Raw genomic sequence first — 24227 nt, forward strand, 5'->3', positions numbered from 1 at the left:
TAGTCTTCGGATGTTTATAAGGAGCTCCTCCCAAGCTTGAATGGCAGCATGGGAGAAAACATGAAGGCACCTTAAGTTATCAAATAAGCACCTTCAAATAAGTGAGCTTTGAAGGCTGATAGCATGGGCCAATTGGAAGTGGCTTGGGAATAAGTTAGGAAATGCCTTGAAAGAGAATTCATCACTCTCTCACTGAGCGCTGCTTCTGAGGTCTGACTGAAGCAGCCACTTTTTACTCAATACATTATTTCAAAACAGACTCACAGACTTTAAGGCCAGAAGGGACCATCATGATCAGTTAGTCTGACCTGTACATTGCAGGCCACGGAACCTCACCCACCCACTCCTGTAACAGACACACAACCTCTGATTGAATTACTGAAGCCCTCAAATCATGATCTTTTCTCTAGGGAGCCTCTGTCTCAATTTGATACTTTAGCTATTCATTGGCTTTGATGGAATGATCAAAATGTGCACAGATCTCTCTCTCTCTCACTACCACGAGGTGTGTACATTGTCATTAGATTATCTAATTGCTGGATTCTGTGCATGTGCATTCATAGATACAAAAGTTATTAATGTTCCCATCCACTGGGAACATTAATACAGCCTATTACAGCCCATTATTAAATGTCTATCATAGAATAGATCCAGGTATAATCATGGTGTTTATATAGTCTGCCAAATGATTTTAGAAGTATGGCTGATGAGTACTTGACCATTCATAGTTCCTGGTCGTGCTAACCTGGCATATGCTGTTGCATATCTCTCAACAGTCCTGGGTTTTGTGGGACTGTCCTGCTTTGACCCAAAGTCCCCCTGTTCTGGTTGAAGGCTGTTTGTCCCATGCCCTAAACAGAGTGGCATTGTGATATGGCACATAGGGTACTGGCACAAATCAATTTTGGCTTGGCCGCCCATCCATCCCCGTCTATGGAGGGCTGACTGAGCCAAACTTGAGTGGTTTTAGGTTTTAGCCACCTACCATATTTCCCAATGTTTCATCACGAAGTGCTATCTGTGATAAATATGCTATTAGATGATCTTGAAATGCCTGTGCTGATGCTCATCCAAATATCCCTTGTAAAATGGGACACAGTGTGCTTTGATAATAGTTTCTTATTCACAACCATACAAATGGATGGTACAACAGAACAAAATCTGAGTGTAAAGTCCTGACTTGTCCTCAGCCCATGAAGGAACCACTGCCACAGCCAGTCTCTCTTTCTAGGTTTTATTTTCTAAACATAAGCAAAAAACACCAGCAGTTCCTCAGACCATCTTGGGCTACAGCTCCCAGGGATTTTATCCCTTTGCCTTCTGTTTCTCTTGTGTCAGGTTCTTCCTTGTTCTTATCCCTGGGAAGTAGTGCTCAGTTTTCTCCCTGAAGGCCAATTCCGACCCCCTCACCCAGCATGTTCTCACTGGCTCCCCCCAAGGGATTCTGGCACCCTCTCCTAGGGAACTCCCTGATGCTTGTGCCCTTCCTTACTGACCATCTGTCTCCTTACAGGGAACATCTGTTCCCTCCTCAGCTGCACTTGCTTGATGGGCCAAACCACCCTGTTACACTGGGTTTAGTACAAGGTAACAGAATTCTAAAGATTGAGGCAAATGCTGGGGGTGGGGAGTATCTTACTGTCTCTCTGTTGGGGAAATAAATGAATATCAAGAGCTATCTTCTCACCATTTCTTGAAAGTGAAGGTTGGTTTTTAGCAAAATGGGACACAGGTAAATCATGATGGTAACAGTAGTGCTGCCAGCAACAGGGGAAGTGCTTGGTTGCAGAATTTCCAACAGCAGGAGCTACAAACTGTCCATTTATCTGTCTCTGAAAATGGAGGAGACAGGTCCAGACCATGGAGGCTTCATCTGTCCACTAAACCTGATTTTCTTAGATGGCATTGTATTCTATTGCAATGCTTCATCAGTGATTACCCATTCCTATGTGGAATAGCCAATATTAACCCTGTGTCTGGAATCTTTTCCTCTCCTAGGAAAATCCTACCTGCTCTTTGTGGCTGCAAATGAACTGCTAACAATGGGACCAGTGTGATTCTGCTATCTAATGAGGAGGATTTCAGGAGCCGTCAATGTGGCACACTTGGGACAGGCTGTAGTAAGAGTGGGGTTTTCCTGCTGCATAGCTTCCATCACCGAGAGCCAACAACACAAAACATTGGAAGAAGGACCAAGAGAATATTTTTCACATTTGTTAGCCAATGCATATCTTAAGTGTACTACACACCACATGAATTGGTGTCATATGATATACATTAGAGAGAGAGAAAGATGTTGGAAAATTAAACTAACTGAATGGTATTTGCTTTTCCCACAATGAAGTTCACACTTGTCAAGATTGATTTCTACAATACCCTTCACAGCAGAAGTCTGCTCTGGCATGAGAAACCATGTCAAAGACAAGATATATTAATGTTTTGTACTGGTTCAAGCTTGGGAGTTACCTTCACAAGCAACTGGTTTGAAATTAAGTAGTCAAAACAAGACAAGCAAAGTTATAGAATTAGTATGGACTGGTGGGTTAAAACTCAAAAGTATGAAAAGCTCTTCTACCTTGTAAATGGGTCTAGCCTAGATAGAGGTGATATTTTGGTGTTTTTTGGGGGTTGGTAAATATTTTGGGAGCATGCTTTCTGTGTCAGGTGAACCAAAAATGCTGTGGGAAACTGCTTCCCAGAAGGATTAGTAGCCTTTAACTCTTTCCTGTACTGTAGTGATTTGGCTTGGGACAATAAGTTTTCTTATTGGTCTCCTGAACATTTTAAATATCTAACTACAGTAGTCAACCATTTGGCAATACATTATACTTATAGGTCCCTACCTAACCCAAACAAATACTTTTGAGTGCCCCACATTTAGACAATGGCAGCATATCACCAGATACCACTCTGCCATAGCTTCTCCTCACTCCCACCCTCATTGAGTTCTCTTGTCCCTCATTCCATCTCTTTCTGCCTCCTGTCACTGCACCCATCCCTCTCCAGCTGAGATCAGGACCCCATTGTGATAGGTAATGTACAAACACATAACAAGATACTGTCCCTGATCCTCTCCTTCTTCTGTTATTCCCTCTCTTTGGGATTTTCTTGTCCCTACTAGGCTTCCTGCTCTTTCAGCAGTGTGGCTACATGAGGAGGGAGTAAGAGAGGCAGCTGAGGAAGACTTGTTTAGCCTCTGACTAGTGATTCCTGCAGTGGAGAAGGAAACTCTGCGAGCACTAGATCTTTGTCCTCTTGTCCTGCAGAGTGTGCTAATAGCAGTGCCCCATAGGATGGGGCCAGAATCTGAAGGGAGGGGAGCATATAGTTCAATTGAGAGCTCCGGGAGCAGGTAGAGAAAACAGCTGGCATTTTCAAATGCTATACTGGATCAAGAAAATCGGGAGATCCAGGTCAGTATGTTCCCTTGTTTCTCCCCCTCTCCTCTCTCTAAACATCTGTGGTTGTGACATTGAGGTGAGGCATACTCTTCAAAGGTAAAACATATTTCACACAGGGCACTTCTACATCTGGGAAACTGTCCAAGAGTTTAAATGGATAACTCTTACTCTTAGATGTAAAAGGCACATATCTATAATTATATTTAAAAGATATGGGTCAAGCTTACCTTATCCACTGTATAAAGTCTGTACTATAATTCCATAATTACTGGCTTAATAGCATTAGAAGAAAAATAGTATTCCTAAAGTTGGTTATAATTGCAAAAGCAGCTCCTGTCTGTACTAAATTAGTTCCCTATTACACGCTGCCAGCCAACAACCCAGCAATCCTTCCTGTTTAAGTGGTATCTCTTATGCACAGGACGTTCTTTATAAATGTTGGAGGGGCACTGGCTTGCTTGAATATGTATTTCTTTATTAAAAATCTCGACCTGCATTGAAACTTCTGTATGTGACATCTTGTGCTGGGATCTCTTGTTTCATGTTGACCAAAGTATGTTGTAATATAAACAAATACACCTCAAACATGAATATGTTGTACAAAAATTACAAAAAAATAATCATTTGGAATCACAGAAGTTGGCTGTGGAGCTATGTTTGTCTGGTTCACCTTCAAGCCAGTCACAGTATAACTTTATAGGCTGAGGCTTTCAAAGCTGCATCAACTGGAGAGGAAAAAACAACTTCCCTACAGTTTTGAAAAATCCAGGGGTGGGAGTGTAGGTCAAAAAATGTAAAATTCTGAAAAAATACTGGCAAATAGTCCATTTCTGGACATTTCTAGGGCTCCATTCACAACATGGGAGGTGGTTAGGACACCTACGTGGGAAGTGGGGAAATCCAGTTCAATTCCCCCTCTACCTAATTTAGAGAGAGGATATGAATTTAAATCCCTACATCCTAAAAACAGGTCCCTAGCCACTGGGTGATGGGATGCTCTGATATGGGTGTCTCAGTTTGTCCTGTTGAAACTATTCCTCTGTGAATAAATAGCTAGTCATTTGGACAAAGAGAATGACTTCCTGGTGATTACAGCACTTGTCTAGTAAGAGGGAGAACAAGTTCAAATTCCTGTCTCCATCAATCAGTCAGAGGACAGAATTGAATGTGGGTCTCCTATATTCCAGGTGATAGAGGCATCACCATCTTCTCTTCTGATTATTTGATAGTGCCTCAATTTCCCCCCCAGAAAAAGTGCGTGTGAGGGGTGAGAACTATTCGGGCATTTCATGTCATATTGATGAACAGTTTAGGTTCACATTTACTGTTTGCCCAAACAAACAAAAATTACCCAGCTCTGCTTAAGGCACTTAGATGCCCAATTACCATTAACATTTAAGGGGAAATGGGTACCCAGGTCCCTTAGGCATATTGAAAAATCTCAGCTCTTACTATTGTTGGTTTTTTACATATCTTTCCAGCCTGATCTGTGGAAGTCAATAGAAAAGACTCCTATTGAGCTGCATAGATTTTTGGATAAGGCCTTAACTGAGCAAGTTCATCTAGGAAATCATGAGATGATGATCATAATCCTCATTTTGGTTGGGGCCCCTGGGGTACTACCATAATAGAAATAAAAAACTCTCTTCTATCAGGATGTATATATTGCATACATTCTGGTAATGTAATTTTTAAAGTTTTGTTGCCTTTTCCAATCTTCCCATAGGGAAGAATGATAGTAGAAAGATGTTTTATATTGGCCTTTACCTTAAAGACCTTTGCATTGCTCTCTTTTGGTGTGGCAAAACTGAAAAGGGGGAGTTAAATGGCGTTATACAAGTTACTCCACTCTTAATAACTAATGGAAAGTGAAGCCCACATGCTGCCAGTGCCACCTCTGAGATTAATCAGAAAGGGTAAGAGTTTATGAATGTCAGTAGGGAAATAGTTCTCATTTCCAGTTGCCAGTACATCAATATATACTTTTAAGTCTACCAGTTTTCTCTTGGAGATCACCCATTGCTCAAAAAGGAGTTTCAAACTCAACTAATTAATTCCCAGTACTAGGAAATTGGTGTGACACATAGCCAGAAAGGGTTAAGCAGCTTGCATGCTAATTGACCCAGAGACAACTGTTGGAGACATGTTAGAAAAGTGTGTGAATGGTAATTAGGGCACTCCATGCTAGGTAGGCTAGAACTTTGAAATGAAAACCTGTGTTGTTGAATGTAATGTTAATTGTAAGTGTGCACTTATATCTTGTCAAATGTTAGCCATGTAAGCAGACAGCTCCTGTCTGTCACTATAGCTATTGATTCAGAGATCAAAAAGGGAATATTAACATTTAAATGAATCATAAACATAGGATATATCTGTGTTCATCTCTCTTTGAAATGTATAACAAATCACCTGAGTGATGAAAAACGGGCAATTGCCATATGTTAATCTGTGTAGACAATTACTAATGCTTAGGAAATGAGTGCCTATTGTTCTCCTAAGAACTCTGAACTGTTACAAGAAGTCCTGAAACTGTATAAAAGACCCTTCAGTCCTGATCTTGTCACCTCAGATCTTCTTGATGCTTCCTGCAGGGAAAACTTAAGCCACAAGACTGAGATCTCAGTCCTGACTGGACAACCCTGAATATAAATATTCGGACTATAAGCTATGACAGGGATCAATAACCTTTTAGCATGTGGCCCACTAGGGTTTGTTTACCTGCCCCATCCACAGGTTCAGTTGATTGTGGCTCCCACTGGCCGCGGTTCACCATTCCAGGCCAATGGGGGCAGCAGGAAGTGGCACGGGATGAGGAATGTACTGGCTGCCACTTCCTGCCTCCCACCCCCCATTGGCTTGGAATGGTGAACCGCGGCCAGTGGAAGCTGCGATCGGCCAAACCTGTAGACAAGGCAGGTAGGCAAACTGGCCTGGCCGACCAGGGTGTTTACCCTGGCGGGCTGCATGCCAAAGGTTGCCGATCCCTGATCTATGAATTCTTTCTGAAAGAACTCTTTGCAACTACAAAGCTCACCATCTCTGCTATGAATTTAATCTCAAGAATTATACCCATGCCTGTATGTATATTGACCTTTTAACCAATATTTTCTCTCTTTTCTTTTTTTTAATAAATTTAAGTTCAGTTAATAAGAATTGGCTGTAAGCATGTATTTGAGTAAGATCTGGAATATTCATTAACCTGGGAGGTAACATGTCCAATCCTTTGGGATTGGTAGAACTTTCTTATATGATGAATAAGATTTTCAGTAACCCTCATCATACTTGACTTGGATGGAGGCCTAAGGCGGGGTTACTTCAAGGGAATTGTGTTGGCTTCATTCTGGATAACCAGTGAGGTATTATAGAAGCTGTTTTGTGCTGGCTTGGTAAATCTAAGTATTGGAATGTCCACCAACTTTGGGGATTGTCTGCCTCATTCTTTGCAGTTCACCCTAACTGAGTGACCTTAGTTGGCTCCCTTTGAACTCCAGTCACAGTGGCGTAGTCTGGCTAGCATACACATTATCACAAGTTAATTAGATTTTGGATCAGAACCACACATTTGTCAAAAAAAAAATTTGATATTAGAGAGTTTAAGGGTTAACATTAGTTACAATGAGTGACCCATGATCCTATGAAGATCTTGACAGAAAAACTCTTGAAGAACTGTATTCACGGGGGGGTTCACTTTTAAGAAAAAATTCCCAGAGCAAGAACTGAAAAATCTGTTTATGTCCAATGATCAGGAAGCAGACCCAGCGAAAATTTTTGCAGTGAGAAACTATCAGCAACTGGAACATGAGGAAAAGCTGATAGATCTTTGATGGCAGGAAAAGCAAAATAGAGCTGATATGGAAAGAGAAGTTATAGAAAAGATCACTAAAATGGAACAAGAAGCTGCTGAAAGAGAGAGAGCTGTCCATCTGAGGCATATGGAATGGCAAGCTGATGAGGAGAAGGCTCATCCAGATGCAACAGGAATCTGCCAGACTTCAGCCCCAAGTCTTGGAACAGCAGAAAAAACTGCCACAGCCTGGAGATCCATCTCCTCCTGACAACAAGAACTGGGAAAGGATTTGGCCCATTTACAAAGATATGGAGACATGGAGAAAGTTCTATTTATCTTTGAGCATCTATGTGAAATTCACCATATCCCAGAGGTGCAGCTCATGCTTGTCTTGCTAACCAGATTGACTGACTGACTGGGAAAGCTAGGGAAGTGTTCAGTGAAATGGGTATGGATGAAGCTTTGGATTATGTAAAATATAAAAATACTGTGGGAAAGATCTGGATAATTTTGAACAATTAATGCAATTAAATACACTTGAGCAGATGTCAGATTTGGTGCCAGATGATATCCGGGTTGCTATATGTGATAGAAAGCCCAGTTCTGTTTTGCATGTTGCTGAAATTGCAGATTTGAAATCATGAAAGACATAAGCCCTCAGGAAAGAATAATCACTATTCTCCCCAATCTGAAAGAAGAGAAGGGTTTAAAAGTGGGACCAGCCACACTTCTGTTAGAAAAGCTCATGGGAGCCCAGAACAGAAAAACTCATACTCTTAAGGGAAGACAAGTGGCATGTTATGTGTGTGGTACATGGGGACACATCAAACCAGTGTGTCAGAATGTAAAAAATAAACCAGCAAACCTGGTAAATGCTAATCCAGTTATTCTAAACATACAAATAGAGGCCAGCACTGATGCCTTGTGTGCAAATGTTGTTACAGTTCTCTCTTAAGGGCTTGACCTTAAAACTCATATTAAAGCTAAATATGGGAACAATAATACAGAGTTTATTAGCAGTGCAGAAGTTAATAGAATAAGGTGTATGGCATGGAGGGACACTGCAGTAGATATTACTTTGGTTAAAGCAAATCTTTTCAGGGAGGAAGATTATTTGCCAGGTGAAAGTGTAACTGCTGTAGCCTTATCTGAATATATTGTAAGAGTGCCTTTGGCTAAAATCCACCTTCAGTGGAAGGGATTTGATGGAACCATGACTGTGGGAGTGAAAAATATAATTCCTTCGCGTGTTTTAATAGGGAATGATTTTAAAGCTTTGTGCAGTTAATTTAATATCATAAACCGGTCACATTAAGATAAACATATTTGGAGTTTTAAAAATTACTTCATTGATTCTTTATCAAAAATGAATAATTCTTAAGGAATGACACACAATTCATCATTAGCTCATTTAAAAAAATACACAACCAGTCTTATAATTGCAAGTGGCATTTAATGCTGGTTGTCCATACCATTTACATTTCTAATTAAAGATATTTCCAAGCATGTGTGTTTCAAAATTCAGCTTAGACTAAATTTTTTAATACATCACATTCATTTGTTTGGGAAGTTCTTATTTCTGAAATACAAAGATGGGTTCCAGGAACTGCATTTTAGAATACAATGGGAGTTGCTAGAGGAAAGTATCATGTGGGAGAAAAGATGAACAGTGATTCTTGGAGACAAGTTTCTACTTTGTTAAAAGGAGGCAACATCATGGAGTCACTTTATGCTTATCATAAGTGGCATTTTCGTGGAATACATAAATTCATTGGTGGAACTCACTGCCTTAAAACCATATTGAGGGAAAGAGCTTGTCTAGCCCTTTGGGAATCTAACTAAATGAATAAAAAATATAATCAGCAGTTAGATAAGCAAGGGGAACATTTATAATATAAACACACAAGCCAGCCTCTGAGGTTAGGAATAATTCCCACCATAGATCTATTCAGTACTACTATCCATTATGGGATTCTACAGCTTTCTCTTAAGCATCTGAGACTCTAGCCCTCTAATGTCCATTTGTTTCTACACAGAATATGTATAATGCAGGTGGCAATAATGTAAGTTCCCTCCCATCACCCAAATCTAGCCCTGCTTTGGACCACCTTTAATATCTATTTCTGGCAATTGTGACTTTTGTTTTTCCTGTTGGGTGGATGTATATCACTGGTTGAGGTTAATTCATTTCATTGGTCAATATGGATTGATCCCTGGTTCAATGTAGTTCTTACTTAGCCATCTGAGCCTACACTTTCAATGCCATTATGAATTAATCACTGTATGTGTGTGTGTGTACACATAGTATGCTAGTCTGTTAATTATAGGTCAAATGCCTTCTGAGAACCCATATTTTAGATTTTAATAAAAATGGGTGCTTCATGACTTGCCTTGTTTGATATGTAATTGAACACTCTGATGTGAGAGCTCATCTCTCTGTATGCCATTCACTTACTGCAATGCAAAAAGTGCTTTTCTAAATCATATAGAAAGTGGATTTCAAAAGCACTCTGACAGTAAAACAGAGTAAACTGCAACATGTTAGGAAAGTAAACAGTCCATTTCTTTGGGGGAAAATATATTTGTTATTAATTAAAGTTGACTTGCTTTATGAGAGAGAAAATTTGCTTGGACTAATGCAAAAAAATGCCTAAGAGGCTAGAAAGGAAGAAAACGTCTCATTTCTTGTTTGTTATTCATGCCACTAATAAAAGTCCGCAAAACTGTAGGAACTTAAGTAATCTGAAATAACACTGTGAGACACTGCTAAGTCTGAATTATGGCAAGTTTTCTATTAATTTGAATACAGTACAATATATGCACTCTAAAATATAATTAGCAAGTGAGGATACTTTGTTCCTGATAAGAGAAACACTGTGCTGTAATACATTATATAATATTTTGAATATTTTGATCATATATCATAGGAGAGGTATTGCATGTATTCAGTATCTATAGTTCTTGAGTTTATTCAATCAGTAATAAGGAGAAGTATAATAAAGAGAACATCCAGATTTAGAATACTAATGACTTTTTAAAAATAGTTTATATCCATTCTGACTATCATGTTTCAGGGCATAAAACAAACATTTCTCATGGACAGTAATTCCTCAGCCAACTGTTGTAGACTTTTTCCATCTTCCTCTGAAGCATTTGGTCAAGCTATTGATAGTCTCAGGATACTGGATTAATTGAACTACTGGTCTTATCTAGTATGACAGTTCCTATTTTAAGATTTTCAAGGAAGGTAAAACACCTGCTGTTAAATTAGTATTGTATGGGACTGAGTTCTGTTGTCATGGAAAAAATCCTCTCTAGGAAGAGAACAATCTTGTCTGGGGCTGTGTTTTGGTCATTCTGAAAAAGACTCATATTTTCTAGAACTCATTGTTGTCCCCACCCACCCCCGCTCCTCTTAGCATTCAGACTGATGTGCATGGAAGAAAGAACAAAGGCTAGACTGTGCAGCTGTCACTTGTTTTGGTGAACGGTTACTGCCATTAGTAGTCTTGTTGAATGAGTAGGGGTGGCAGAGACTAGTCTCTAAGTATGGAGAAGAAAACATTCCTCTTTGAAACAAAGGGTGATCATAAAAGAAATCACAAATTATAGGAGCTTCACTGAAACACAACTTGAGTTGCCAATGTTCAGTCTGATATAGAAAACATGCACTATTTTATCATTATTTATCAGTCCATGTAGTCAGAGTAACTTGTTGCAGGAATTTCTTAATCTCTGATAGAGGTAAACCAACCCACTAAGCAAAATCAAACCCTGATACTGCAATGCATACATATGCACAATGTTGTGCCATTCCAGGAAACAGCGAATCCAATGTCTGAACGTTACTTTGATTTAAAAAAGAAAAATCTTATGGATGGAAATAGGCTCATAATCTCATACAGATAGTACTAAAGTTGCAATGTGGCTCCATGGTGCTTAGATCCACATTGATGAATGTGGCATATATATCTAGGTAGTCAGGCACCTTGCTCTAGCCACATTCTATTTTCTTGCTTACTTTGTAGTTATGCAGTTTTCTTTTAAAAGGTAATATACTACAATCCACAATGTCATCCATGCGTATGGTTTCCATTCTGGTCATAACTTTGCCTGGCTTGGCAATAAGACATCTGAAACCTGGTTCATTTTCCATCTTTGAATAATGAATGACACTCTGTTCAAAAGTGTGTGGGCAAGGCAGAAGCTAACTAGTTCATCAAGTTTCAGATACCCAAGCCTGAATCTAGGCAAAAGGAGATCTCCAACTGAATTTGTGTTTATCCTTGAATGTGACTCTTTGCTACTTAGTCAGATAAAAATGTAGTTCCCTTCCAAGGTGTGAAGACTGGGTTCAAATGAGAGCTGTAAAGCCCCAAGGCACCTATGAACAGTGTGTCCATAAATTCTGTGAATTCCATTTACAGTGAAATCCAGTTTAGAGTCAAGTAGAATTAAATTCTTAAATAGCTTCAGTGGATTCTAGTGTGTGAATTGCCACTTCCATTATTGTGAACATATGTTGATTGATTATGAATGTTACTGGGGAGGAAATCAGTGTACAAAAGTGCCATTCTTTTTCAATCTGATCTTGTTAACTGAGATGAATAATGCTTTGTGCTTCACATGATTTATTATAAACATGTTTTACTACAATAACACACAACTTCCTCCAATAAATATTATCTTAAGAGATTTATATAAAATGACTTTTGCCTCCTCATACTGACCAAACAATTCTGCAGTTTACAACATGTTTTCTAATCCAATCACTATCAATTAACATATTAGACCTTCTGTAGTATTTGTTCCAGCCATTGGGTAAGCAGTTATTAGCCCCACCCATTTCACTGAATCCAGGTGTAATTATACAGACCACAATATAGAATCTTAACCTGTCACACAAGCCGTAAGCCTAATCAAATCCCAGAAAGCATAACTTCCCCCCAGTTCTTTGTAACATAAAAATTTGATTCTTCTTTGGCATTTACAGTGTGTCTATTTGCAAAAATGTTTGCGGTTTTCATGGCAAAGTTCAGACTAATTAGTAAAGGCTTAGAAATTTATAAACTAATCCAAAATGTCTCAGCCTGGGAAATCAGAAATCCATGCGTTTCTTTTGAACAGCCTGGGCTTTATTAGTTTCCTCTTATTTAAAGTCTGCATTTCTCTATGGCTGGGTTAGGGATTAGATTTATAATTTCCTCAAACTATATTTCTATAAGCAATTATTACTCCATTTGGCTAGATCTAAAAAAAACAAAAAGAAACAAATATTGAGCTTTCCTTTCACATGTCAAGAGCTCAGAAAAAATAACTTCCTATTGCGTCTGTGGAGAAAATAGGCTCTCCCTCAACATGAAATAAATGAAAATGTGTTCCTGTACACTACTACGCAGCCCTGCAGTCCTTTTTACTGCCAGCAAGGCTGAGAAGGAGATTCCCCAAGAGCATATGTGCTACTTCTACTTGGGTTTTCAGACGTATTAATGAGCATAACTATAAACTGTAGAGCAAACAAGGAGCAAACCTTTGTTCCTAGTCTTGTTTAAATGTAGGTTCACCTTCATGGAGGACAGATCGGGGGGCAGGATCACGGAAAATAAATATGGAGTGCAAGGAGGTGGGAAGGGGGTAAAGCAAAGAGGAAGGAAGGTTGATGGGAGCTAGAATGATTAAGGGGAGAGGGAAAGATGGAAGCAAGGATAGGAGACAGTCGGAGGATTCACAATGGATCCTTGGACCCTGTGGGGACTCAATGCCCAATACAGAAGCCAGTAGTGAAACTGAGTGGAGGAGGAGAGAAGTGGTAAACACCTCACCTCACAAATTGTTATTGCTGCTTAGATACCAGACTTGGAACGCACAGGAGGTGAGGATTACCATTCCCTTGCTGCCAGGTTTTATGTAGCTCCAAATATGATATTTTCCATCACAGTCATTTTTCCCCTCCTTTAGTAATTAGGGTACAGGAGAAGGGAAAAGTTTGTATTTCTCACCTTGCAGAAGTGGGCGTTGGATGGACTCAGTGGTAGTTGGAGAACGTGGAGAAATTATTGGGAACCTGTTGCATTTTTTATTTTTAAGAATGAGTTTTGTTCTCTTTGGATGTTTTTCCATAATCCCTCTGTTCAGAATCAGTTGCCCTCATGGTACAGCTCACTAACTCACCACCAGCATCTTGTTGATTGACCCTCTCTTTCAAAACAGACTGCCCTTCCCCTACCACTCCACAAGTCCTGTTATTTCAAATGGTAAGTCTAGCACTCTGACACTTCCAAACTTAGTTGTATCCTATACTACAAGGGAACAGAATTCATGGCGGAACTTGTGATACTCACAATCTCTGCTTTGAAAAAAACTGTAAATATCAGTGAAGAAAAAAAACTAAAATCAAATGTATGTGATTCTTTATTAAATAATTCTAACACAGTAAAGTCAAGAAGATGACACAAATATCAAGATAAATTGTTTTACATTTTGTTTACAAAGTTAAGTAGAAGATAAATCTTTAGTTTATATTTTGTGACATTAAGTTTTACACCGAAACACCAATTGTCTAATCTTGTTTATAATTACCCCTGGAATATGATTTGACACATGGACTTTGGGGAAAGGAGTGGGAAACAGGCATAGATCTTTAAACTGAGATTCAAATGCTCAGCTGGAGAGAAAACGCCACAGATTTTAAAACAATCCCAGGTCTCTGCACAGAACCTCATGAGGCAGACTGACTATGGTCTGTCCCATCATCTCTACCTGTATTGCTGTTTCATGGCTTTGCACTTTATCTAGATGGGAAGATATGATGTTAATGATCTTCCCACAAAATCCCTTCTCCCTCCAGTTTGTCCTTTCCATCTTCCTGCAGCCTAAAGCCATTCAGTGACCTACCATCCCAGCTCTAATAATCCAAAATCTATCTTCAAAATATTGTTTGTTTGCCAGCATTGCTAGCAGCCATTTCCCGCTATCACATCTGTTCCTTTCCTTGCCAACCAATCCCACTTCATCTTTTATGTTCAGTCTTTTCATCCCAAAGCATCTTTCCAGACACAGGGAGCCGTAAAGCACCATTCATTTGTATCCATGGCTTGTTCCTCCATTAAGTCCAGCCTGGTTATGTCCCTGCATACAATGTCCCACCATCTAGTTGGTGGTCAGCCTCTAAGTCAAACTGACCTTGGTTGTGTTTGTATTTTCTTTGGCATCCTATCATCTGTTGGACTTCTACGTTATTCCTGTCATCATAACTTTTCAACTATCGCCAATCCCATACCCTGATTTCATATCCTACTCTCTGAACTTCTTAATTTGCCTTAAAATCATTGCGCTTTATACTTGCCATCACCTGAAGAACTCCTATCTGTCTCCAGATTCCTGATGTTTCATTTAATGCAGCTGCTTCCAAGCCATAGAATAATATTGTTATTACACTGATTTGATAACAAAATGAAAATTTAATGCTTGTCAGTCTACATCATTAATTTCTCAGCAACATATGTAGCCAAAGCCCATCTCCTTTTAACCTCGTCCTTGATGGAACTGCCAGCATGGATCAAGCTTGTTAGATACACAAGATTCTTACTTATTCTACAGCTTCTCTGCTGCATTTCAACACTGTATCTATTGTCCCTTTTCTAAGATGTACTTCATCTTCTTGGCATTTCTTACAAGTTCAAGTTGACTACACCATTCTCTGGCTTATCAAAGAGTGCCATCATTAATTTGAAGTGTCTGACATCTGTACATTATCTTCTGCATGAGCGCAGGAGCTTCAGTCTAGCTCATCCACTGTCATGCACTCCAACTCATCTCACATTTTTAATGTCCAGTTTAAAAACATAAGTGATGGTGATTCTACCTCTTGTCTTACACCAAACTTTGACTTGAACTAGTTACTGAATTTCCCAGCAATTCTTACAGCAGTGCAGGAGTCTTCATAAATAACTTTTACAACTGCAATTATCTGTAAGGCCATATGATTTTACTATTTTCCATAATGCTTCACTGCAAAGTATCAAATGCCTTCATGAAATTGATGAAAACAGGAAACATTTTTAATCATCATTCTTGCTTTTTATCACTTTTTAAAGACAAGCTGAGCTGCTAAAAGCTGATGAAATAAGTGCTATCAAAGCATTATAAAAATATACAAAAAGGTCTGGCAGCAAGAGGAAGGTACCAGATGATGGATATAGCTGGCTAAGGCAATAACCTTGAAAAAAGGAGAGCCTGATGATCTGAATAATTAGAGATATAAGCTTATTATCAGTACTGGGAAAATCATGGCTTAATCTGTTAACAGTTACTTTCACCCAGTTTTAGAGGAAGTACTAGGTGAGGAACAGTGCATCTTTAGACTGAGCAAAAGTTCCATTGATCCATTCATGCTCTGACAGTTGCATTCAGTATTCAGATTGAAATTCAAATAGCATAGAGTAGGCTGAACATCTTATAGATAATTTTACCTAAGTCCCATATACCTTTCCCCTCTCTTTCAGGGTTTCAGATACAATTTTGGTCAAATTAAAGTTACGTCTCTGCTCCATTTTATGCCATGCTGTTCAATCCTTCCTTTTTTAAATTTCCATAACTGTTCCTGCAGCTGCTCATTGTCCCACTCATATTTTTTCCAGTACAATTTACAAACCTGTAATTATTATTAATATGTATTTAATTCTGGGAGCTCTGCTACTAGGACCTGCTACTGTCAATTTAGTAAGAAGTTAAGGCCCAAAGCACTCAACAATAGAATGCTTCCACTGGTGAAAATGCACTTAACATATATTTTTCCGATTGCTACTAAATATGAAAAGATCTGTTTCAATGATAGGTTACATAGTAGGCAGCAAAGAGACAAATATGAATGCCCAAGAGAGCAACAGCAAAATCCTGGAGCAGCTAGGACTGAGAAAATAGTTTTATCTGGCTTCTCTCCCTGAGAGAAAAGATGTAAACACCTGAGGGAGTAGAGAGATATGAGTGGGCACCACACTGGGGTAGGGAAAGTGGGGAAATGGTGACTGTTTTCATCAATTGCAGAGCTTCATTGAATTGGTCAAAGGTTGTCATATCTGTCTCAGCTGGAAATGAGGGAGAGTTCAGAATGCAGGGAAATGAGCCGTACATTGAATGACAACCTTTTATGGCTCTGGATACATAGCATGAAGGAGACTGTAGAGGCTGGAATGTGGGTCTCACTTTAATCCGAACAGTACCAAGGGGAGATATCATAGGGCAGTGAGGCCAGGCTCTAAGACAGAACAAAACAAAGGGCCTGAGTAATCTGTGTACTGGAAAAGAGGAAGGTTCCATGCAGGGAAATGAAAGAACTAATGAACACATGGTGGAGAACACAATCATAGGAAGGACCCAATCCCCTCAAAGGGCTTGTCTACATAGTCCATTAGTATGCACCAGGGGGATATAAAATCTAGCATGCACTAGCTTTGTGCATTAACTGGTCTGTGTGGACCCTGCTGGTGTGTACTAAAAGTTCCCTGGTATGAGTTAATGTAGTTTCATTTCAAACAGTACTGCATTAACGCACACTAGGGAATTTTTATCGCATGGCTGATTCAAGACCTTCAAGACTTTGGGCAGATTCTGTGGCCCAATCCACTCTTTTTGCAGTTTTCAAGCTGTGTGAAGGGAGAGGAAATGTCTGTAAGTACCTTGCTGGGGGATACTGCTTCTTTGAAGGAGTCCCCAACAGGTTTGGACCCAGCATAGTGAATTCCTGTGCCTCCTTCCCTGCAGCCCTCAGTATAAAGGGCACGTTGGGGCAGGAAGGGTGCAAAGGGAGATGACATAGCACAGTGTACACCAGCAATTCCCAGCTGACACATGGTCTCTAGAGGATCACAGCTGGTACAAGTTAGAACAACTCCAGGCTCTTCTAACTTAAGCAGGGTCAGAGAATGAAGCAGACATAACCAGCTCCCAGACAACTTTTCTGCTCTGCTGCACTAGCAGAAAATCTGTGCTTTTAGCTCCAGGGCCAGAAGTAGATTTGAAGTGATCAATAAAAATAATTAAAAAAAAAAACCCTCCGAATAGTAACTACTATAATAAATCCAGTAATTACTATAATATGATTTCTCTCTCCCTAATGAACTTTATCCATTTATCTTCAGAAGTTCTGGCCCTAGTAAGGGAAATTGTAGTTACCTGTGAAATAAGGGCTTGTCTATATGAATTAGTGTGGGGTAGATTTACACCTCAGTTTGCCATGAACTAGCTGGCAGTGTTGGCCCTGGATGGCAAAATAAAAATTCCTTAATGCATGTTTATCTATTCCACTTTGAAATGGGAGCAGGACAGTGTGCATTAGGGTGCTTTTAGCATGCAGCAGTGGAGTCCACACTTAGTTCATGGCAGTCTAGTATGGAGTTAGATTTACATCCTGGCTTGCTGCAAACTAAGTGTTAATTTAGGCAGGTCCTAAGAATGCCAGCTCATACTGGAGCTAGAGAAAACACTTATCACCCAGGGTATGTCTACACTATCCACTGGATCGGCGGGTAATGATTGATCTATGGGGATCGATTTATCGCTTCTAGTGTAGACGCGATAAAATCAATCCACGATCACTCTGCCGTCAACTCCGGAACTCCACTATAGCGAGAGGCAGAAGCAGAGTCGACAGAGGGGCGGCAGCGGTCGACTCGCCGAAATTCTCACAGCCAGGTAAATCGATCTAAGATACGCCGACTTCAGCTACGCTATTCACGTAGCTGAAGTTGTGTATCTTAGGTCGACTCTCCCCCAAGTGTAGCCCTAGCCCCAGTCTCTCATGTTTTAAAGATTCAGCAGGCATTAAGAATTTATTGGATAAATGCGGTGTCAGCATATAAAGCTTATATAATGAAGACTTTGAATGAGACAGAATTTTTTTTTTTTTTTGCTGAAAGAGGTGATGTAACCTGTTAATATTTCAGGTCCCTACATTTAGAGCTTTTGGTGCTTAGGCAATTTAGCTATATAGCAAATGAGCAGAAGGAGAGCAAATAAATCAATACGTGGTTACACAGCAATGACAAATTTACAATAATTCACTACTAAATGCAAGATATCATTATTAGAGACAACTGTTAAGGACTAGTGGAAACAAATTCATGACAACAGGGCACCTATAAACCACAGACAGATGCACCTTTGGCTGGTTAAGTCAATATGCCTAATACATGGTTGGGCACAGAATAAACAATCAATGTCCTAGCTAAAGAAGTGAATGAGAGAATAACTGATGCCACAAGTCAATGCTCTGTGCATGGGGAGATTTTCAAAGCCTCATGTAGGTGCCCAACTTCAATTAGGTCAATGGGATTTAGGCACTTAATTCCCCCACAGAGCAAACTTTCACAGGTACATAGATACAATCCTACGCTCCCTCACCCACTACTTGGGGTCTACTTCTAAAAGTGGTGCAAAAGGGGTGGGGAAAGCCAGATTTATATGGGACTGTGCATACAAATGATATAAATAGGAGTGAATAGCAGGCTTATTAGCACACCAAAGAGACTATAATATGGACATTTTGGTCTTCTCTAAAACATATATCCTTCCCGAGTTTTTGAATCCTATTTTATCTTACTGAAATGTCTCAAATGAGTACATGGCACCCTGGCAAATGCCAGAACTAGTAGAGTGCAGCTGGAATTTCATGTGACACTGATATTTCTTTGTGATACTTTTTTTTTTTCAGAAAGCTATTACAAACTCACTACTTCATGTCTGATCGACACTCCCCTTAACCTAAAGAGAGCAGCTGTCTTCTAGTGGACTGAGCACAGGTCAGGATACAGGGAGATTAATTTTATTCTAGACTGATACTTACCTGTCCAAGATCACAAAGCAATTCACAACACATTTGTGCATTTCTATGCCTTCCTTTGGGGGGAAAAAAGACCATTTAATTTGAAAACAAAGCACTGTAGTAATGTTTGAATATACCTGTTGTCCATTCTCTTGTTAGTGTAGTGAAAATCCATCACCTTCTTGAGGTGCTCTAGGTAACTCTATCTTGTCTTATAATTAACACTGCTCTCTCATCTAAATCTGGCAGGTAGCACTGTAGGTTTCCCCAGTTTACCCAATACGCTCTATGATTTTGTTTCCTAGAGCTATTCCTTTTAGGCCTTGAAAAGTGTTAGCTTGATCACAAACCAGGGCAGAAGCAGATATTAAGGGTCAAGCCTTCAAAAATGTGTACCCAAAAACACATTCATACTTTTGCCCTGACCAATGTGTAGTGACTAGTGAGGGTGCCCATGTGAAGGGCTGCTACTGTCTAAGATACTTATATGGTCCTCATTACCACAACCTTAGTACCTCACATCATCTTACCCTCACAACACTGCTGTGAGGTAGAGAAATATTATCCCCATTTTATAGATAGGGGAACTGAAGCACAGAGAGATTGACTTGTCCAAGATCACACAAGAAGTCAGTGGTGGATCAAGGTGTTCAATTCAGGTGTGAGTCCCAAGGTAGCAAGGTTTATTCTTCTCCTCTTACCCAAATCCCTGGATTGCCTTGGAGACATCACATGTGCAGATTAGGAGAACATACTTGAAAATTTGGGCCCAGATGTCCAGTTACAGAAGTCCTAGCTTTTCCAATTTTTCACAAACTCCATCTCCATGCTTGCTGGACAGCACTGTTTCTGAAGCCTAAAGCATTTTTTTGATGATAATTCTTTTGGGCCAGGATATCTTGATAATGTTTGCAACAATCTCAATAACAGTCTTCTTAACAGACTAGACTTTTATTGTTGTTGTAGCATGTGTTTTCTTGTTGTTGCAGTTGGATTTGTGTATTAATTTACCTAGTGAGTACAGTTGTTCCTTTAAATTCCTAAACACCATGGCTTTCATGGAGCAGTACAATTCAGCATTAGGTTTAGAGGAAATCATGGGGCACTTGCTGTAATCTTTGCTGTTAAACCACTTACTACCCAATCAAACATACTTCTAGTGAACTCATCCAACAATTACTCATCATTGTGGCAGATGTTTCTTCTATTCTGAACAGCTGGAACTGTTTGTCCTGATCAAGATCAAAGTTCAGGGAAGGCCAGGCTATGGAAACTGCTTTGCAATAGAAACAAACAAGTATGTAAAAGCATTTTGCAAGGGAAGCATTAATAGGAGCAGAAGTATGCTAATTAGTTGTTTAGTATGTCCAAGGAACAAATTGATAATCAGTGTGTGTGTCAAGGAGTGGAGGGGGACATTATGAACATTCATGGTTCAGGTCCTCCACTGGTGTAAACTGGCATAGCACCCATAATGCCAACAGAGTGATACATCAGTTGAGGATTTGGCTTAGTGAGTCCTTAACAACATATATTTTAATGCCTTAAGATCAACTCAAAGCTCTGTTGTAAACCAGAAATTCACTGGGTGTTGTACCTCTTCAGTGAAGTGTTGTCAAATGAGAAAACGACATCTTTACTTGGCTCCTCATATTAAGCCCATGCCCAACCTCACTATGAGGGGAAACAATGCTGTCATCCATCTCTGGGAAGTGATGCTTCTCCGAAGTATGCAGCTATGTTGGAGTTGTTGATTGGCTGGCAGTGTGGTGGCGGAATTAATACTAGAACCGATTGAAAAATCCAAAAGTAGTTTTACAAAAATTCTGAATTTGTTTACACTTTGAAGTGCTTGAAATGAAACTACTCTTTTTTCAAATATTTTCCTTTTTTTGCTAAACAAATTTCTAGTAACTATTTATATGACATCTTTTTATACATAAAAAAGAAAGAAGTATTTTAAAATCAACTCTTCATGAATAACCAAATTCAGGCAATGTTCAAAATTGATAATGAAATATTTCATGTTAGTATTTTAAATAAAATAAATCTTTTTTTTTAAAGTATCAGAGGGGTAGCTGTGTTAGTCTGGATCTGTAAAAGCAGCAAAGAGTCCTGTGGCACCTTATAGACTAACAAACATATTGGGAGCATGAGCTTTTGTAGGTGAATACCCACTTCGTCAAGTGCATGCAAATTGAAGCCTAAAAGTCAAATACTTGGAAGAGGGAAAGAGGGCATGTCTTTTTCAAAGACAAACTACAAAAGTTTTATACTTTAAAAAACATTTAAGCTTTAGAATTTTAGACATAAGAAGGTTTGCAAACAAGCTTCACTTAATATGGATGAGGATTATTAAAGTGATGTCTTTTTTTTTAATTTTTTTTGGATGGCTGACAAAGTCCCATCCAACTTGTGTTTTTCTGACTTCAAGTTCCTGCCAAAGTACACTGTGGGACATTACCAGCCTTAGTCAGGTATGTCAGATGCCTTGTTTCAAAGTTTAGCAGCTATTGTTCACATCAGCAAGATAAATGCATCGCTATACCCATACAATTCCTAATAGCCAAAACCCTGTCCAATAATCTGAGGATAATAATCTTTTGTTCCCTAGCAGGGCAGCCCTCAATTCACATTTAAGTCCATATTGCCAATTTGTGAATGGTGCATATAGGAAAGAATGGGAACATGTTATAGCTAACAGGAAGGAATGAGTAATATAGACTATTGTGCCATGCTTCCGCTATCATGAGCATGAGATGCTATTTTGAGGAGAAAGTAATGGACATATTTTGCTGCTTATATTCTAGAGGATATAGTGTGCTTGTCCTTCTGAAAAGAAGACATTGTATGAGTCTGTTGGAGAAAAGAAAGATGGGTTTTCAGTTAGGAGATATAGGTTCTAGCCCTAACTGCTGATCTTCCCACATGATTTTAGGTAAGTCACTTAACCACCCTATGACACAGTTGCCACCAGGGGGACTCCGGGGGGGCATGTGGGACAATTTGCCCCAGGCTCCAGGCCCCACAGGGGTCCCCATGAGAATATAGTATTCTATATTATTGCAACTTTTTTTTATGGAAGGGGCCCCTGAAATTGCTTTGCCCCAGGCCCCCTGAATCTGCTGGGCAGCCCTGGTTGCCACCCATCTGTATAATGATCATAATATCTAGGTCACAGCAGCAATGGGAAGATTAATTCATGAAAATTTGTAAAGTGCTTTGATTTCTAAACATGGAGAGTGCCGTGGAAGTCCAAAACAGTATAATTTAGGCCTTTAAAAGCACAGCCATTTAAAAATGAATGTATATATTCCATCTATAGGAATTAACTGTGGAAAAAGCAGTGAAGGCATATGAAACATTTGATTTGAAACTTGCACACGATCAGCATCAATATTGAATCAACTTCGGATGGGATTCTTGAAACATGGGTTTGTTACATTGTTTCTGCAACCTTAGTTAGTACTTAGACAATGTTAATGCTTTTGTTTCCATTTGGATATCCACAAACATTTTGAGGGTGCCTTTCTCTGGAGAATTCTGAGCTGAAACATTGCTTGACAGAAAAGTCACATGGGACAATTCATACAAGCATTTCTCTGGTATCCCTGAGTGAGTGAGCATCCTCGATGTATTCCAGACAGACTGCAGAATTCATTTTATTCAGTTCTTTAGAGGGATGAGCTTTCTCATCCAAGTGGAAAAAAAAATCAGTTAAAGAAAAATCTTACCCTCTCTCTGCCTGACTCTGGTGGGCAGTGGTCTAGACTAGATTCCATCAGAAGTGGAAACAAGATGTGATTGCTACATTCTGCAGCAAAATCCCAGCCCACTCTAATCTGGTGAACAGGAGGAAGAGAACCTGCCTCATCAGGTGATGATGTGAGTTCTAATAGTCTCACTTCCAGTGAAGAGGTATTGTAACCAGGCAAGTGTGTGAGAACACAAGTGAAACCTGTAGGAATTGGCTTGGACAGTTTGCAAACCCATTTTTGAATAAACTTTGGAGGACTTAATCAGTTCTAGACAAGTATAAAATTCATTGTGGATGGCTGAGTGAGTAGGCATTGTCCATTGACTGCCAGTGGTAAAGGAGCCCCTAAAAGGCAAGATGTTTTGTCCTTGGTGCCCTCAGGCATGTTGGAGGTGGCATACAGGATTGCATTGCTGTTGGAGCTCCCAGAAGGAATTCTGGTTGAGTTGCCAGAATCCTTCCTCAGGACTCCTGGGCAGTGCCCACTTGTGTATTTGCTGCACTCCTATCCAAGCAATGCAGTGTTCTCCATCTGCCGTGGCCACAAGGCTGCTGGGAAGTAGGGGTAGAGCCACAGCCTCACCCTCTCCTTCTCTCAGCTGCATTTCTGACCCCTAGCATCTTCAGGGGCAAGAGGGGAAAGGGTAAGATCTCAGAAGCCCCTATGCAGAGATTCTTCATCTATTATGCATTCATGAAGAGGCTGGCCAGAATCTGATCTTATGAAATAATTCTAATAGCTTCCTTGTTGTCATGAGCACATGTGCTGCAGCTGCAAGGAGCTTTCATTTTGTATCCAGCATATGATACATATCCATTGTGACACTTTAAAGAGTCTCTCATATTCACCATTCATAAAGCAGATCATTTGTGCAGAATTAATATTTTTCTGCTGCAAGGGTATGTAACAGAGCACCAATTGTTTGTGCACGTGTCTAGTCTATGATTTTTCCATATTGCAGACTGTGAAATTTTAACCTGCTCAAAATGACCTTGTCAGTGGCTGGGATTGAAGTTACCATTTTCCCTCTCTTTCTTTGTGAAAGAAACATCTATTACAGTATAAAGCAATTTGCAGAAGAGAGGGCATCTGAATGGCCTTTTTTTACAACCCACTAGTCTGGTTCAAAGTGATGGAAGGTTCCATCTGCATCTTACAGGGAAGAATTGATTCTGCTGTTTAAAGCTTACTACTGTACAGGATATTGAACATGACACACACATTCGCCACCCCCTCCAAAAAAAAACACCCCAAAGCAACTTCACCCCCAATAAACACTGTCATTCACTGAAGCTTATAAAATAAACTTAGTGCTTATAATATTTGTTGAATAAGTGATAACTTCAGTAGCACAAAGCAGTACTTAAAACAATACTACAAGTTGGGATCATTAGGATCTTCAATAGTTATGGGAGAATAGGACTTAGTAGTAGTATAATCAATTGCATATTAAATATAAA

This window comes from Gopherus evgoodei, chromosome 8 (assembly GCF_007399415.2).
Source record: "Gopherus evgoodei ecotype Sinaloan lineage chromosome 8, rGopEvg1_v1.p, whole genome shotgun sequence".
Classification (NCBI taxonomy): Eukaryota; Metazoa; Chordata; order Testudines; family Testudinidae; genus Gopherus; species Gopherus evgoodei.